Genomic DNA, 18,110 nt, shown 5'->3' on the forward strand with positions numbered 1-18,110 from the left:
ATTTCTACATTGATAATGAATTATTGATCTAGATTCAAGAGCAATTTGGGGTTACTTTTGAAATTAATGTAAAAAAAGGTTAAGGGGATCATAACCTCTCTCTTTCTTCCCTCCAATCAAGCAGAATAGGCTCTATAAGTTATAATAGCTGAGAGATGAGGAATTTGCAGCTCTATTGAATCAAACCCAAAAGATAAGACTGCAAACTGCTCTTGAGAAGCTAGAGTCTCTCTCTTCTAAGTCCAACTCTAACTCCTGTGTCACAGTTGCTGATAGCATCCCCATTTATGAAGATGGCATCTCAAGTAAGTATTCTTTCCTACTCTCATAATTCTTTTCGTTTATTGTTACTATATTTATTATTTGGATTTGATAAAATATAGGGGTCTTTCTCTTATTATAATTATTTTTTGGGGGTTAAATGGAATATAGGGGCCATGGAACATCGATCGTAAGGGTGAGCTGTTGCAACTGTCTGTGGAGTAGTTGAGGCATCAACAAGTTGATATATGTGGCACTTTACGCTCCAGGTAATCAAAATTTACTAGGCTTAATTAATATTTTAAATATTTCAGTTAGTGAAACTTGATGTTAACTTAGCTATTGATTATTTCTAGATACAAGCCGGAGACTGGAGACATTGTAATAGGACGTGTTATTGAGGTAATATTGGTTAATAGTGTTCTTAGGACATTGTAATAACTGCTGAGAAGAAAACTTAATTATTGGATTGTTTTGAAAATAAATTTCTTTGCTATGCTGATCTTGTTGAATAATCATTGGTTTTGTTGTTAGGTTGCTCCAAAGCGATGGAAATTGGAAATAAATTTCACCCAAGATGCAATTTTGATGCTTTCTTCAATGAACCTGCCTGATGGAATTCAGGTAACAGATTTTTAACTAACTTTGTAATGGTCCGTGATGAGAACTCCCATTAGTAAAGTTATCAATATAAAGGGCATAAGGGCAGTAGGGTGCTGGGTGTGTGAGTGGGCATGTGTGCTAGTGGGAGTTGGTTGGGAAATATTCACGTGTTGAGGAATCAAGTTGTTAGTGGAGGAGGATTAGTTAAGGGATTAGTATATAAAGGGAGGGCAGTTAGGGAAGATAGGCAAATTTCAAAGGGTCATTAAGGGAGTCCCCAGCTCCTCGAACTGCTGGGAATATCGTTCTTTTGGCTTGTTGTGTTTCTATTTTGTTTTGTTAAGATCTCATTTCTATTCAATCAATACATACAGTTTTAATTCTAGAATTGGTGGCCATATTTTGCGTTTTGGACTGTTTTGTGGCTGGTTTGTTTTAAATTGAGAGGTTCCGATCATCCATTAAGTGACTGCTTTAACTGTTACAGTTCAGTGTTCTGCATCCTGGTCAGACCTTAGTTCTCTGCCAAGTAACTAGTAACTGCGATTTGCCAATCTACAAACAAATAGATAGCATTAGATCCGTTAAAAAATTAATTCTCATAAATGATCAAATAATCTATAATACTTAACAAAATGCCAACAAGCAAGCATTTAGTGTACAGGTGAAGCAGCCTTGAAAGTGACTCTACACATCATATATGTAATTCAACAAATTTCATAAGGTGTGTTTTATTATTTTGGGTAGGATTTTTGAAAAAATTGAGTTGGGTGGTTATTATGAGGTAGGATTTGAAAATTAACAAAACCACCCCCCTAGGTTTGTTGATTTAGCTAAACACCTCTATAATAAAATATTGAAAATTAACAAAAACACCCCCACTCACTCATCAAATGCTGGCAGCTGGCCACCACCGCTGGAGGGTGGTCGGCAGTCGCCATAATGGCGCACGATCGGCAAGATCTAGCCGGTCGTGTATCGATATGGCCTTTTCCGGCAAGATTCACAGTGGATCTGGTCGAAAAAGGCTAGATCTAGCTACATTTGGTCGTTAACGATGGCCATACTACAGCCAAAGATCTGGCCATCAATGGCCAAATCTTTGGTTGCGGATCTGGCCTTTTCCGAACAGATCCATGGTGGATCTGACCGGAAAATGCTAGATCGGCACACTACCAACTAGATCCAGTCTCCAGCCACCTTCCGACGGTGGTGGTCGAAATTTGGCAAATAGGGGGGTGGGTGTGTTTTTGTCAATATCTAAACTTTTTTTGGATATTTAGTTAAATTAACAAACCTATGGGGTTTAAAAATAGTTGAATAAAATATAATAGGATTTTCAAAATAGGGAAACCAATGTGTATTTTGGGTAGGATAGGGAAACAAACACAGCCATAGATATTTATGAGATTGACAGAAACACAAGTATAAACCACTGGTTTCAAAATCTTTCATAAACCTTCTCCGAAATTCTAGAAGTCATTAGAAACCGCCCATAAAATTGGTTTAAGACCTGCCTCGAAATTTTATAAAATTACTCAGAATAAAATAAAAATTTTCCAAGTGGAAACGAACATTCAAAGATAATTTCATCGCTAAAAAGGAGTAAAAAAAGTAACGAATCGTACACCTAAGAATACATAATTATATATGAAAACAAAAACTTTTATTTTTCAAAATAAAAGTTAAATTAGATTTCAAATAGAAAAGGTAGGTTCTCTGTCATTTGTTTTCAATGCCATTTATCTTCTATACAACTTTTGATGCAAATGCCACAAACAGCTACGCTTCTTCAATTTTTTGCAAACAATTAGCTTTCATTTTAATTCTATCAGTTTCCCGGAAGCTCCATAAGATTTTAATTTCAACTTCATATATAGGATGAAAAGTGATGACTCAAATAAGTGTTATGCTATACTAGTTCCTATCTATATTAATGATTCAAGGCAAACGCTCCAAAAATTAGAAAGTTATCACTCAAATGGATAGAACATTCAAGAGGAAGTAGAAAATTCATATAGTGGGAACAGGGAAAATCCTCCAACAATCAGAGACAAACAATTTCAAGAGNTGTAAATGAGACTAGTTATTTGTATGCTTGGAAATAGTTTGTATTCCATCTTTAGGGCTTTTGTCTCAATTCTTTACAAAAAATTTCTTATTGATCATGAAATAACAGTTTCTGCCATTCAAATTAGAACTTCAATTTTCAAGACTTAAACTATCCCCTACCACAAACACCAAATTGGTGTGGTTTTTGGTATATTACTATATTTAACAATTGCATCTTCAATCTATTGTATCAAATATTATATCAAAAAGTATATTTTTTTTATTAATAATTAATAATTAATTTATTTTATTAATTATTTTTGTATATATTAATTAAATATTAGAAATGATATCTTTATTAAATAATAATAACTTTGAGCAAAGAATTTTGCAAAAAATAGTTCAATAACAAGTCAATAATATCAAAATAGTTATAATTCTTTTTAATATTTTGATGATCTTAAAAGATCAAGAACTAATTTATTGAAATACGAAATTGTTATTTTAGTTTATGTTGTATTTTTTTTTAATTTTAGTGTTTTTAAATTGGTGTTAATTTATTTTGAGTTATTGTAATTTAATATTTGTATTTAATGAAGTTTTGTTTTTTATTTTTCATAATTTTTTTAATTATACAATTATTATGAATTTATTATTATAAATATTAATCAAATTAAAAAAAATTAAATAACAAAAATAAAGAAATAAAATATGTTTTATGATAGATGAATAATATCACACCAAATTGGTGTGAATAAATAACGTAATACTAAATTTGGTGTGATACTGTTTATGCTTTTGCTGTGTGATTGGAGCAAAATGGTGCCTCATTAGAGATGCCCTTAGAGAAGGAAATGGAAAATAGCAATTTTGGAATAAACTTTAACATCTCTCTCTCTCTCATTTTTTTTTTTTTTCATCTTTGTCTCCTTAAAGTTCCCAACTGAATCATATTAAATGTAATAAAAAAATAAAATAAAGATTTATAATTTTATTTGTCAAGACAAGTAATTTGAAAAAAAAAAAATCATATATCTTATAGAAAAGGAAATGTAGAATTTGTTGTAATTTTAAATATTTGAATCTTTGATGCATATTTGAATTTGATTCCGTCAATTTCATGCACCATTATCCAACGGCTGAAATCTACCCACATTGCATGTTGCCGATCTCTCACGCAATGACAATAACAACAAGTAGCGTGATTCCTTGACGGTCACGCGACAATTATGTGGTGGTTGCACCGGTAGGGTCAAAATTAGTAAATTAATTTGTGTATATTTTAATTTTTAAATAAATAAATTTAATAAATTGCCTTAGAGATAACAATGGAAGAAGAAAAAAAAAAAAGGGCGAGAAGAAATTTATGCATCCCTACCCCTAGAATGCCAATTGTCTCAAATTTGGGAGGATGATTATAATTATATTCCCCCATTTTTAGGGGAATGGTCATTCCTAATCCTATGGAATATGATTCTCCCAACATGAGATTAAGTAAACAAGGAATGGGCATTCCCTGTTTAGCCGGCAAAATAAACATCCAATAGGAGAATTAAATTGATGCATAACATAGAATGAAAGTCTGGCTCCATAAGTGTATATACAATTAAAGCCCAAATACTAAATATGTAAAAATGATTTCCCCAAATAACTGGTCAACCGTTTATTTTATCTATTATAAAAAAAAAAAAAAAAAAAAAAAAAGGACAAATCTTAACTTTCCACTTGACTGCATGAAACAAGCACTGGCACATTTATCATTAAACCATCCAAATGGCAACCCAATTACTCAACTACTGTAATGCTTGAAGATATGGCATAACTATAATTAGCCATGAAATAAAGTGGTAATATAGCAAAAACAAAAAAAAAGAACATGGACATACCATTTATGCATGGCTTTTTTCTTTCTTCTTTTGGCTAAAAAATGAATTAACATTCAATGTAAATGTTCTTCCAAACGCATGAAATGATAGCTACTTCTAGCAGAACCAGAATTTCTTTATTATATGCAACACGACATTAATGACAATCAGCTAAATGCTCAAGAACTAGCAGAAACAATTAGGGATAGGCAACCGCTGAAAGAAGGTTTTTAATTAAATCTGTGAAGGCTCGCAAAAAAAAAACAACTATAGTTAGATGATCAGTAATGCATATTTTACACTGAGCAATTATATGAGGGTCAATGTAGGAGAATCACAATGTTCCTCCCTTCTGAAGCTTCACAACGATTTATAAGTGCAGCAATGGCAAAATGCAAAATAGTGACATACGTGTTTACACAACCGGGGGAAACCAGTATACCTGCACGAAGAAAAAATAGAAATATTTAACTTTATTTTTCCACTGATTCCTGACAAGGATAATCAAATACATAATAAAGAGAAACAATATGATGCTCTATCATACTAAGAATTCAGCATTATGCTGAATAAAATCATCAGAGTCTCCAAAGAATGTCTATTGTTAATCCCATCTACTTGCAACTATAACTTTCCTTTCTCTTACTTGCACGAAGAAAGGTTTTTCGGCGGTTGGAGTCAACATGATACTTTTTTGGGTAAGTCTCCTCCTTTTGAAGATGAATATGAAGTGAAATATTCATTATGCGAGTCTTATGTATAATCCATTTGGATTATAATTCTTGTTTACTGTTTTCAATCCATACTTGCAAACGAAACTGATTTTAGAGATTCATTACAGAGCTCACCCAATCAAATAAAGATGACTGCTATGGGATCATCTAACTAATAAGAAATATTTTAGGAGTTTTACAGAATAAAAAAATGTGAAGAGAAAACATGAAACCTGTTATGACACAAGCATGACATACATGATAATAATACCACTGGAGCATGATAGGCCTACCTACTCAAAATTAAACACCACACGACACAAAGCACGAATGCACATTTGTGGACATGGCAAGACATTTGAATCCTTAGTCTAAGATCATGACTTTCCTATTCGTAATTTTAATTTAAAAAAATAAAACATTTCTTTGGCAAATTGAATGCAAATTGGCAAGAAAGTTTTCAAAAGTATGCTGATGGATGTTGACATTAAATTACTTCTCATTGAGATAATAGCCATATTTGGCCATGCCGCATGCACGTATGTTGTAAGTATCCCTTTCTAAGGAATAATTGTACCTTACAGCAAGGTACTATATCTTGCTAAATTGTATGTTTTAGATTTAGATCTTAATTATATATATGAGGAGGAATTGATTCCACATGACCAATATAGACTGTTCTCTACTGCATGAGTTCATTGTTAAAGCCAAAACAGATAGCTTTTCAACCATTCAATCAGTCTTCAAGATTGAACTAGAATTATCCAGCCTTGAGCAACAATACTAGCAAGTAAAAACCTTAAAAAATTCTTATGCAAAGCAGAGAAAGTCTTGATTTATTTTGCCACTGGCATCTGTTATTTCTAAATAGAACATTTCATGCACAAATTTCAGATGATAAAATCAGATTTAGTACTGAGAATTCGTATTACAACTGATTTCTGCATTTCAAAACACAGCATAAGCATTTCATGATGTGGACATACTAATAATCATATACAGATACCCCAAAAAAAAATAATCATTATAGTTATTGTGTAAAAAAAACTATATCATAGATGTGCTTACCCAAAATGTGAGTATAACCGCACTGCCAGTATCATTGTATAGAACTTCTATTAGGATGAACTTGATGGGAAATCTTTCATATATGTTCACATCCCCAAGCCTGGCACAGAGGTGCATAGGGTTTGCCAAGAACCCAGAGCATAACTGGAAGCAGCTGTCTCTGGAAGCTAAACTTATTCCCCTACGCAATCCCTATTAAGAGAAAGACAACATAAGCATCTAAAGCCATGAGAAGATAAACCATTATAAAAACAATTAGAAGTTTTTGTCTCCTGGTAACACCGTTAGGCAGAATTAAAATATGATTATCTAGCAAATTATAGCTATGCATGCAGCATTGAAATAGATTATCTAGCATATTTACCTAACACATAACAGCTCTTCCATTACATGCCCACATGTTGCTTATAGTATTGCATGGCAGTGTTGAATGGACTCTTAACTCAATAGAGAGATTTGGGAGACACATCTAGGATACTAAATTATCAGGAGGTAAAAAGACATAGACAGATTGAAATTCAGAAGAAAGTTTTTTTTTTTTTTTTTTTTTTGATAAGAAAAAAATAAAAAATAAAAAATAGATAACCGCAAAAGGCACCTAAGTACACTTGATGTATACATAATTTGGACAATGGTATTACCTTTCTCAACCTTGCATAATATACACTTCCTATTTATGATTAGTTTTGTTGGATTCAAGCATTAGCATGGATCACAAAGATTACTGACCAGCATAAGGAACATCAATGCATGATGGGGAATTCTTCTTCTTCTCATCTTTCAACGCTGTGTGTAGTTCCTAACTTAATCTACTCACTATGCAGTCCATAGATAATTCAAGTTCCAAAGATTCTGCGCGTGCTCCTCTCATCTTATTCTCAAGGAAGAAGCTTTTAGGTTCGACTCATTAGCTTCCAGATCCCAATTCTCATCTATATGTCTGCTACATGAGGTTGTTGAAGAGAATCTAGTGCATCTAAACAGATCTTGCAGAATAATGGGAACCTACATTTCTCAAGTTATTCTCCTTTACTGAACCATAATAAGGACCAGCATGGATCCCATTATCTTCAATTTCCAGTTTCTTTGCTTTCATGCTCATTGATCCCAGCATCTTTTGAACTGGATGCTGTGTTCGGATCAAGAAATCTTTTCAAAATACTACTATCCATGATCAGAATGACCGAAAGGGTCAATGGGATTTCCTCTGAAAGAATAATGCCAACCATCTCTATTGTGTTGTTTAAGTTAACCCACTCAGAGTTTCTCAAGAATTTCCCCATTGATGGGTCCACTAAGCTTTTCTCCACTTGATTTATTTGTTCCTAATGGCTCCAATAAATGCTTATGTCTAGAAATCACATCCTCATGTCGAGATTGTGTCGATCATAGCGATGAGCTGACTGCTCTTTCAAAGCTTCCAAACTAATTAGAAGAAAAATTCAGATGAGATAACTAAACAAAATGAAAAATTCAAAGTTTGACATCGGTTAATACCTGCCACTTTGGTGTTTCAAGTATCGTTGCCAGATCACGCATATGATAATCATGGAAGAAAGAAACCTTTGGTCTTGATGGTCCCCTTGAACAAGACTTTGCTCATGCAAAAGAAGACGATAATTGATTCATCCTAATATAAAACCACAACCTTATGTTTAAAAGTGATTCAAGAGTACATATGAGCAAATGACCAACCAAACAGTATAACTTCAAAAAAGTAACATAATTAAAGAACGGAAATCTGTACTAGCATTGAAAGTGTGCAAATATATTCTACACGCACCATCAAATGAGCCATGAAAACACTATCAAACACTTCAAAGTAAGAAGTGTTAAAACTATATTTGTGCCTCAACTTAGAAATACACAGCTTAAAAATGCAGCTGATTTAACTTTTATGGGCAAAACAAAAAGAAGCTACAAAAATTAATCTCTCTCCTTCGAAAAATACACATAAAAAATATTATTTTCAAAACAACAACATGGATAAACCTCTCATTCTTCAAAATTTTACACATCAAGTCCTTCAAAAGAAGTTCGATTGAGCATAACAAAAAATACAAACAAAAGCTACAAATTTCAAAAATCAGCAAAGAATTTCTCAAGCTTATAAAATTCCTAAGCAGAGGTCTGTCTGTTTGATATTCCCCAAAGAAAAAAATCTATAACAAATGAGCTAAATAAAAAAAGCATTTGTACATTTTGCTATATGTAAAAACAGGAAAAGAAAAATTGAAACTAAAAAAAAAAAAAAAAACCGACCTGTCGGGTGAGTCTTGAACTTCGGCTGCTGAAAAGAGCGGGTCGGATTCATTGGTAAACTCGAAGCATTTCTATATAATAAATTATATCATACAATTGAAGCTATACAAACAATGAATAAAAAGTAATAAATCCTAAATTTCTTCTAAGAATTCAACTAAAAAACAATTAGGGTTTTAGAGGAGGGATGAGGAAAATTTGGAGTTGGTGCAAAGAGAACGAAGAGGTTGGTTGGGGTGCTTTGGTCGTTTCCTGGGTTTGAGCATGTAGCCATCGCATTTGCCACGTGGCCCCTGACTCCAAACGACAGGTTTTCTTTTATTCTTGAAGAGGTGCTGTGATTGTGGTTTGTGAAACAGGTCTCCGCTTTTCACCAACCTGGGTAATTTACTCTTAAAATCTTTAAATATGATTGATTAAAATAATATTAACTAAAGCTTTTTTTTTTTTTTTGTAACGTTTAAATAAATATCTTTTTAAGGATGTAAAAATTAATAATTAAGTTATTATCCAAAATTAAAATAAAATTTATTAACAGATAATTAAAAAATAAATGTAAGTTAATGTGATGTTTCAAGCTCTACTCTTGAAAAAGGTTGGCACGCTTGGGATTGTAAATAGTTATAAATATCGATGCATTATTTATTCCATATCATCCCCGAGTGTAGAAAGTAAGTACAAATGTGAATCTATTTCCTATACCAGAATCCAAAGAAGCAAAAGAAACTCCGACGAGATGTAATTTGTTGAGGAGTAAATGATGTGTTCCACCCAAGGTTTAGTGAAAAAACAAGTTTTCACCACCCTGTTTCAAAATCTATTCGATCCTTACAATAACACTGTTAATGACGGCTAGGTTCAGACACAAAAACAAACGATGCTATTAGCAAACTACTCTCACATATCCCCTCTCTGCTATTACCAAACTGCCTTCCATTCTTCTTCTTTTCACCCTTCCCATCTTCATCTTCTTCTACTCCCCTTGGCATAAAGATCATTTACTGTTTTCTCAACAAACTTCAAGCAAAAAAAAAAAAAAAAAAAAAAAAAAAAAAAAAAAAAAATTATATACAAAACACACACCTTAGAACCAAGGTAAAAGAAAAGAGAAATATGTAAAATTAGATTCTTTAGCTGCGATCGATCGACGACCTACCAAATCACTTTCGCTTTCATTTTTTTGATCTATCCCTTCATTTCAGTTCATCAAACGCAATAACTCCTCAGTCCCACCAATCACAAAATTAAACAAATCTATTTACAACTTCATCAACTCCACGTTAAACTAACTTCATCAACAAAATAAATAAACTTAGATCTTCATCAACAAACTCAATAGAACATGACCAAGAATTTTTGTTACCAGAACATAAAAACAACAAAAAAATTACACAAGAGGGTGGGTGTGCTTGATTGAGACAACCAATAGCTGATTTGAGTTGTGGTGTTAGCTATCTAGGCTGAAGAGAGTGGGTGTTTGTTGGTCATGGTGGCCTCCTGACACGAACGACGCTGGGGTTTTGCCGCCGACAATGTCGTGGTAGTAGAGTGGAGGTGGCTGAGCTTTTGCTTTTGGGCCAAGAGATTTGGGAAAAGGTTTTGGAGAGTGGTTGGATTTTGCAGAGGTGAGGGTGAAGGAAGGAGGATTATGAGAAGAATTGGATGAGTTTTGAGATGGTGGAGCGGCAGCAATGGTGGCCATGGCTTTTGTGGAGGCTTGGGTGGATATATCATTAAAAATTTCGATCCATATATTATTAACATTTATTTTGAGTTTTATTAATTCGGATTGATTTGAGTTTTGTGTTGTTTGGATTCTGATTGTTTCAAAGTTTTTGGATCTTGGGTGTTTTAAAATATAGCTAATGACAAATTTGGTCTTAACAGTGTTAATTTAAAGGTAGAAATCTGGAATTATGAAAGCAGGTGACACTTACCATTTCGGGAACCTGCTGTTTACTGTTTTGTTGGGTGGTAATGGTACTATCAACTGCTTCAAGCCTTAACATATTTATCTAATCACCAATAAAAGAGCCTCCTGGGATGAAAACCAATATCTTGCTTTGAGAGGAAAGCCACATAATCCACAAACAATAAAAAAAATTACAACAATTAATGAGGTTTAATCTCCTTATTTCTCCGTGAGATTGTTTAATATAAAACGAATCTACTATATTGAAAAGTATTGTCACCCTTCTAAGATTATCAACCCCCTACCCCTAATATCAAAAATTCCCATATAAAACTATCAGAAAACCCCAACAAGGATTGCATTTAATAGTAAACGATCTCACAGGTATAAATGAAATAAACCGCAAATTAATGAGGTAGATCACTCTCAAAGTTGCATTAAAACACATAAGAGGAGATAGCCATTTCCAAATCGACTTTGAGTCAATCGTATGGGCGAGGTCTATAAGGCACTCTCAGTTTTAATCAGGTTACAGGACAAGTTTACAAGCACATTGAGTGTGCCGCCATAACACATACACATGGGAATTCAACATCATTAAAAAAAAAAACAAATCAATTATTGTACCTTCTCTGGTTAGTCATTTCAATAAGTGCATGCATGGTAAAGAAAACCTCAATAAAATTATTTCTTAAACAAAGTTAGAACCATCTGAATTCTTTCTCTTTGAAACCACATTTCTCGTAGAATGCTTTATTGTCAACACTGCAATCAAGAATACTTGTAACACCCCATATCATGAGCATGGTTTGTAAGGAATTTGATTATCTTCTTTCCTAATTGCATTCCTCGTGCACCGGCATCAACCACAACATCTTCAATATGCCAACTTTTCCACAATTTCTCAGAAACTTTTTTTCAATGAACATACTCCAGTTGCAATAATTTTCCAGATGATCATCCAATCACACAAACAATATGGTCATCACCATAGGAACTCAGTTCTTGAAATCGCTCTTCAAATTGCTTGTAGATACGGAATCACAAACACTTAGTTGTTGCAACAACTTATGAAAACCTTGCTTTTGTCGTGATCTCAATTCGGATTGAAATTTGTTCCCTCATTGGGCAAGTCAGTGTTCTGCATCCTGGTCAGACCTTAGTTCTCTGCCAAGTAATAGTAACTGCGATTGCCAATCTACAAAACAATAGATAGCATTAGATCTGTTAAAAATTAATTCTCATAAATGATCAAATAATCTATATACTTAACAAAATGCCAACAAGAAGCATTAGTGTACAGGTGAAGCAGCCTTGAAAGTGACTCTACACTCATATATGTAATCAACAAATTTCATAAGTGTGTTTTATTATTTGGGTAGGATTTTTGAAAAAATTGAGTTGGGTGGTTATTATGAGGTAGGATTTGAAAATAACAAAACCACCCCCTAGGTTTGTTGATTAGCTAAAACCTCTATAATAAAATATTGAAAAAAATAACAAAAACACCCCCACTCACTCATCAATGCTGGCAGCTGGCCACCACCGCTGGAGGGTGGTCGGCAGTCGCCATAATGGCGCACGATCGGCAAGATCTAGCCGGTCGTGTATCGATATGGCCTTTTCCGGCAAGATTCACAGTGGATCTGGTGAAAAAGGCTAGATCTAGCTACATTGGTCGTAACGATGGCCATACTACAGCCAAAGATCTGGCCATCAATGGCCAAATCTTTGGTTGCGGATCTGGCCTTTTCCGAACAGATCCATGGTGGATCTGACGGAAAATGTAGATCGGCACACTACCAACTAGATCCAGTCTCCAGCCACCTGACGGTGGTGGTCGAAAATTGGCAAATAGGGGGGTGGGTGGTGTTTTGTCAATATCTAAACTTTTTTTGGATATTTAGTTAAATTAACAAACCTATGGGGTTTAAAAATAGGAATAAAATATAATAGGATTTTCAAAATAGGGAAACCAATGTGTATTTGGGTAGGATAGGGAAACAAACACAGCCATAGAATTTATGAGATTGACAGAAACACAAGTATAAACCACTGGTTTCAAAACTTTCTAAAACTTCTCCGAAATTTAGAATCATTAGAAACCGCCCCATAAAATTGGTTTGAAACCTGCCTTGAAATTTTATAAATTACTCAGCATAAAATAAAATTTTTCCAAGTGGAAACGCATTCAAAGATAATTCATCGCTAAAAAGGAGTAAAAAAAGTAACGAATCGTACACCTAAGAATACATATTATATATGAAACAAAAACTTTTATTTTTCAAAATAAAAGTTTATAGATTTCAAATAGAAAAGGTAGGTTTTCTGTCATTTGTTTCAATGCATTTACTTTATAAACTTTTGATGCAAATGCCACAAACAGCTACGCTCTTAATTTTACAAACAATTATCTTTCATTTTATTCTATCAGTTTCCCGGAAGTCCATAAGATTTTAATTTCAACTTCATAATGGATGAAAAGTGATGACTCAAATAAGTGTTATGCTATCCTAGTTCCTATCTATATTAATGATTACTCAAATGGATAGAACATTCAAGAGGAAGTGAAAATTCATATAGTGGGATTAAAAAATTCTGCGTAGCAGTTGAAAATAAAATAGAAAAATCATAGGAAAAACCTCAAACATGTTATGGATCTGATCTTCATCAAAAGCCTTTTAGCAAAGGATTGCTGCACTAGCTAATTCCTCAAACAATGAAATAAACTTTATAAAAACTATAAACTCAATACATAAAATAAAAGTCAACTTGAAAAATAAGAATATGCATCTGCAGCCATGGGAGTGAAGGCTTTTCTTATGAAACGATACTCTAATTACAAGGTTCAGATGATGTAAATGCAACATTTAAATAATGAATGATTCGTGAATTCAACACATATGATTTATTTTTCTAAAAATATAAGTCTTGAGCGCAAACTGAAGTCTTTGGTCTCTCCCAGCTCAAAATGTACATTATACCAAATAGATAAATCTAAAATGCAGAGATACAGCACACAGGTATGTATTACATTATAAATTTAATAAAAGAAATAACCAAAATAGAATCATTAAAACAAGCTAACTCATAAAAATAAAATAAAAGCAACCCACAAATTTTATTTCCATCAAAACCCCCATTGAATTTTTAGATAAAAAACAAATCTAATTAAGTTCACAGTGTTGAATACCAAAAGAATCAGCAAAAGCAAGACACTCACCAGTTGATGACAATCTTGAAGGAGTTAGGCCGCAGAGCCTCCTTCCATTTTGATTTTGGTATTATGATAATAGTCAGTGTGCCCTTAGGGATTCAACGTTATTTAAACAGGTGAAGGGTACGTGGTCATTGCACTTTGAGAAAGAGAAAAGAAATCACTTTTGTCACACAGAATTAAGAGTATATAAGGTATCAATATTTATTCCCAACCCTCTCAACTCTCTCCACCGCCCGGCCATCCTCCTCGTCTCCGGCCGCGGTGAGTTTGTGTTCTTATTATTTTCGTATTTTGTTACATATTTGTTATTTAGCTTATTATGTTATTGTATATGTTCAATTTGAATTGAACTGCTATTAGAAATGTGTAGCAATTCTAGAGAATAGAATAACTTAAATTTCAATTATATTTCTAGAAAGTAAAAACTGAGGACTGGTCCCGCTTGTTGCAGAAACGTGTGGGTTATTATTATTTATTATTGTATTTTTGAAGTCTTAGTGAGCACTGTGTTTGGTTATAGAGAGTCAGTTTCTTTGATTATAGTTAACAAAAAAGAAAAAAGAGGGAGGGAGAGTATAGGGGTTAACATGAGAAAATACTGGCATTATAATATCATTTCCTATTTAAGTTAGAATTCAAGTGGGAAGGTATAGGTTTTACTCGCATTTTTTCAACTTTTGAGCCGGCAACGTGAGAAATTATTGTTTTAGGGTTTCAGAACTGGGTAGCATGGTATTATTGTTTTAAATCAGTTTTTCATTACATATCTAGGTGTTAGATTGAAATGACCTGTGGATTGAATTTAGTTTTAAGTTTTTGATATTGAAATGAGTTTGTAGTTGCTTATTGTTTCAGAATCACGTTTGGATCATTTAATTGAAATTAATTCTACATAAAATTTTGTGACCATGCTCTGATATGTAGTTTTGTAAGATTTCTACATTGATAATGAATTATTGATCTAGATTTCAAGAGCAATTTGGGGTTACTTTTGAAATTAATGTAAAAATAAGTTTAAGGGGATCATAACCCTCTTCTTTCTTCCTCCAATCAAGCAGAATAGGCTCATAAGTTATAATAGCGAGAGATGAGGAATTTGCAGTCTTATTGAATCAAACCAAAAGATAAGACTGCAAACTGCTCTTGAGAAGCTAGAGTCTCTCTCTTCTAAGCAACTCTAACTCCTGTGTCACAGTTGCTGATAGCATCCCCATTTATGAAGATGGCATCCTCAAGTAAGTATTCTTCCTACTCTCATAATTCTTTTCGTATTGTTACTATATTTATTATTTGGTTGATAAATATAGGGGTCTTTTCTCTTATTATAAATTATTTTTGGGGGTTAAATGGAATATAGGGGCATGGAACATCAGATCGTAAGGGTGAGCTGGTTGCATGTCTGGGAGTAGTTGAGCGCATCAACAAGTTGATATATGTGCGCACTTTACGCTCCAGGTAATCAAAATTTACTAGGCTTAATTAATATTTAAATGAATTTCAGTTAGTGAAACTTGATGTTAATACTTAGCTATTGATTATTTCTAGATACAAGCCGGAGAGGAGAACTGTAATAGGACGTGTTATTGAGGTATATTGGTTAATAGTGTTTCTTAGGACAGTGAATAAGCTGAGAGAAAACTTAATTTATTGGATGTTTTGAAAAAAATTTCTTTGCTATGTGATCTTGTTGAATAATCATTGGTTTGTTGTTAGGTTGTCAAAGCGATGGAAATTGGAAATAAATTTCACCCAAGATGCAATTTTGATGCTTTCTTCAATGAACCTGCCTGATGGAATTCGGTAACAGATTTTTTTTAACTCACTTGTAATGGTCCGTTGATGAGAACTCCCATTAGTAAAGTCTATCAATATAAAGGCATAAGGGCAGTAGGGTGCTGGGTGTGTGAGTGGGCATGGTGTGTAGTGGGAGTTGGTTGGAAATTTCACGTGTTGAGGAATCAAGTTGTGTGGGAGGAGTATTTTAGTAAGGGATTAGTATAAAGGGAGGGCAGTTTAGGGAAGTAGGCATAATTTCAAAGGGTCATTAAGGGAGGTCCCCAGCTCCTCGAACTGCTGGGAATTATCTGTTCTTTTGGTTGTTGTTGTTTCTATTTGTTTTGTAAGATCTCATTTCTATTCAATCAATCATACAGTTTTAATTCTAGAAGGATGGATATTTTGCGTTTTGGATGTTTGTGGCTGGGTTTGTTTTAAATTGACAGAGGTTCCGATCATCCATTAAGTGACATGCTTTTAAATAGTTAAGTGGATATTTTCTCAGTATTTCAAAGTAGGGAGAGATACCATATGTATTAGTTTATAAAAAGATACACGTTATTGTCTTTTTCTTTCTTCAGTTAAAAAAGTTTCCTTTACTGTAATCTGCTTTTTTAATTAATCGTGTCATGGTACTTGTAGCTGTACCTGAAGATTCAGCAGAGTCTTCTATGTTTCATAACTGATGATCATTCATTTCCTTAACATAGTCTTATTTATTATGGCTTAAGAAGGCTTGGAAAATTTTATTTTATGGATTTCAGCTTAATTGAAATTTTTATTTTATGGTTACAACGTGTTTGAAACTGCTTGTGATGGTCTTTGGCGGTTGTACGGATTGTGATCATCTTCCTCAACACTATGGTGTTTCAGATATATTTTATGGATTTAGCAGTCTCTGGTGAAGCGAAAGCTTCTTTTCTGAGAAAAAAAACACACATGTGCACTCACAACGTAAAGAGAATCTGTGCAGCAATTCTTATTATTTGATTTAAAAAAAGTTTGGTTTTCAGTATTATTTTCACCTAATGAATGCTTCCATTCTCTTGTTTTGAGTGGGGATTAATTAATATTTTTTTAGTTTCAAATTGAATGATAGCTCGTCCACGGACTGGGGCTGCATCAATCCTTCTACTCTAGTACTCTGATCATAACAATGGATATGTTTCAGTTTTTTATCAAGGTATCCCCAAATGTCTAATTTTGAATTGCGGTTTCTATTTTGTAGAGGAGGAGAACTGCGTGGATGAACTCAACATGCGCAGTATTTTCACAGAGAATGATCTTGTGTGTGTAAGTGTGTTTGTACATTTAGTTTACTGTCTCGTATACTTTGTGCAGTCAGAAAGGGAAAATGAATGAATAGTCCAATATGACAAATAACTTTCTGTATTTCAGGCTGAAGTTCGTAGTCCAGAATGATGGCAGTTTACAGCTCCAAGCAAGAAGTCAGAAATATGGAAGGTAATTATATTATTTCTATATGCTACTTGTGCATGTTGCAAACTTCACAGATGCTCTCTTTATATATCTAACATAAAGAAGAAGAATGCATAGTAAAAGGAAGATATAGGTAAAGACGATCAATTATAAAAATAGACCGGATGTGTCTTAGTGGGTTTCTTATTGGCTGAAAAGGAAAATAGTCCTTAAGAAAAAGAAACTGTGACTCAATATGCCCAGCCTTGGGACGATACAGCTGTTATATTCCAGCTAACTGGTGTTGAGCTTTGGAACTTAAGGATTTCAAGGTAGACTAAAAGTTGCTTAATATAATGACAACAATGTTGATTAAGATTTCATTTACTTTGCATATGTTGAATTATTTTTCTGTTTTCTTGACTTTCTATGCTTGCATCAATACAACATTTCTTTTCATAATGTGATGTATCAAGTATAAAAAAAATTTAGTGAGAAGGGCCAATTGCTGATGATCGACCCTATCTAGTGAAGAGACGGAAACAACATTTTCACCACCTGAACAGTATGGAATGACTTGATACTTGGATGTAAAGGGTTCGTCTGGGTGGGTGAACATGTTGAAGCTAGAGATATATTGTAGTAAAGATTCTGAACAGCTAGCTAAGAAATCTGGTGGAACTTCCATGGATCTCGATGAGCAAGTTGAAAATCACACCCCACCGGAAACACGGCAAAACATATGCAGAATTGCTAATGCCATCCGTGTCTGGCTGCATTGGGTTTCAATGGATTTTAGAAGTGATAATGGAACAGTGAAGTTGAGCAACACCATGAATCTTGACATTCATGAGATGCTTGGATCTGAGTTTACGGCTCGTCGCAGAGAAAGAGGCAGAAAGGCGAAGCTCATTAAGCAAAAGGAAAAAGTGATTTTAGCGTGTAATCTAGAACCAAAT

General features: G+C 33.6%; 1 pseudogene; it reads left to right on the top strand.

Moving 5' to 3' along the window:
* Positions 1-155: 155 nt before the first annotated feature.
* Positions 156-18,084, top strand: LOC116132750 (annotated as a pseudogene).
* The last annotated feature ends 26 nt before the right edge of the window (positions 18,085-18,110 follow it).

Source organism: Pistacia vera, unplaced genomic scaffold, assembly GCF_008641045.1.
Source record: "Pistacia vera cultivar Batoury unplaced genomic scaffold, PisVer_v2 Contig26, whole genome shotgun sequence".
NCBI lineage: Eukaryota > Viridiplantae > Streptophyta > Magnoliopsida > Sapindales > Anacardiaceae > Pistacia > Pistacia vera.